The sequence below is a fragment of the Populus alba genome, chromosome 8, assembly GCF_005239225.2.
Source record: "Populus alba chromosome 8, ASM523922v2, whole genome shotgun sequence".
Taxonomy (NCBI): Eukaryota; Viridiplantae; Streptophyta; class Magnoliopsida; order Malpighiales; family Salicaceae; genus Populus; species Populus alba.
This window is the reverse complement of record NC_133291.1, coordinates 9167402-9169048: the sequence shown is the minus strand read 5'-3', so window position 1 is coordinate 9169048 and position 1647 is coordinate 9167402. Positions and strand designations below refer to the sequence as shown.

General features: G+C 38.4%; 1 long non-coding RNA gene across 1 annotated transcript; it reads right to left on the bottom strand.

The window, feature by feature from the left end:
* Positions 1–368: 368 nt before the first annotated feature.
* On the bottom strand, positions 369–1099 carry LOC118055633 (uncharacterized). Its single transcript, XR_004688682.1, has 2 exons — positions 813–1099; positions 369–704 (listed from the first exon to the last, which is right to left on the bottom strand). It is a non-coding gene; the product is annotated as an uncharacterized lncRNA (long non-coding RNA).
* Positions 1100–1647: the final 548 nt, after the last annotated feature.

Below are 1647 nucleotides of genomic sequence, written 5' to 3'. Positions count from 1 at the left end.
TGGCCACTAAAAAGCATAGCAAGCATTGATTATAAAGCACATGCGCTCCCACACACATATGCGTGAGGAAAACATGTTCTCGGCTTTTTGATTAAAAATATAATTGTTAAAGCAAAAAATCCAAAATACCTTTCATGGTTTTAGAAACAAGAAAAATACCAATGTAAAAAGCCGAAGTCACCCTTAAACACACGCCTTTAAAATTTTTTTCCATTCCAAAGGGAAAAAGATTTATGATAATTGTCCTGAATAAAAAAAACAAATTAAAAATACCCTTTGTAAACATATCTATTTTTTTGTCATGGGATAAACAAGTTATTTTACTATTTTAGAGAACCCCCAACACTTCTTTAATAACCAATTAGTCATTGAAAAAAATCGAATTACCCTCCAAACAAAGGCATCCCGTTTTTTATTCAAATAACAAAAACATAATTCAACTGTCATAATAAATAGCCTCTTGTATCCATACTTATAATGATTTCTACAGTGTCTTGCCACCTCTCTTTATTGTCTCTGTAAAAACATGTGGACCTGAACGGAGACCACAGAGTGTGTCTTTTGGGACATATATTGCACACGGCGTCGAGAACTTGCAGCCTAAGTAATTTGGCGCCAGTGGATATTGGAATGCCTCAGGTCTTTAACTTTTCCCACGTACTTGGCTTTTTCTTGCTTTTCGTTTGATCTCCAAAGACAGCTACCTGTTTCCATTGGTCGAACATATTCCTTAATTACAAACACATCAATTTAAAAACAACGAACTACCGATCAAGAAAGAGATTATCTGGGAGAAAAAGAGAGGAGATTACCTTAATTATCACACGGTCTGCAAGTAGTAAATATATTCTCTCTCTCTTTTTTTTTTTCCTGGTGTTAGTATAATAATTGATCACAGGGACCTATGGATGAACGGGTGCGTGAAGTTCAAGCCCATATATGAACGCAAGCCAGCCTGTTTGAACTAGCATCTTGAACTGGAGCCGTGATTAGGGTGTGTTAAAGCAAAGCAGTGGAGGAAGTGTTCATCATTTTAACAAGTAAAAGAGAACTTAATATTCTACCCCAGAAGCTGGCACCCAATAGCGTCTTTATGAGGTTTGATAATGATGTATTAATGGACAAGTAGGGTAAATGAGGTCCAATAATGTGACTCATTGATGTCTACAGCTTTCACGAAACCTTTTCCTCTTTATTTTGAATGGATGCCTATCCAGATAACTTTAAAAATGGCCCCCCATGTTGCCCTACCTGCAAGGTACGTAACCCCCCACTCTACTCATATTGCCTTTGCTGTGGGGTTGATGCTAGCTGGGAGGGATTTTGGGGTCATATATACCTGTCAAACAGCGCCACTGCAGGATCTGTGGAGTGTTTTAAGCACCCATGTTAGCTTAATAAAGAAGAATGGACATGTTTAGTGTAGGTCTAGCTAGATCATGCATGCCATGGCGGATCTAGAAAAAGTCTCTCGAAAGGAGAAACGAGTGACAAAAGTCAACCCTCTTGCTCCACCATTGAGGTATACTTGTCCACTGTAATAGCCTGGGAAATATAAACATGAAAGTACATGGCCGTGAAGCGTTGTAAACAAGAAATTTGATCGTTCATCCATAGGCCGCCTGTAAGCATTTCCCTTGAGATCCC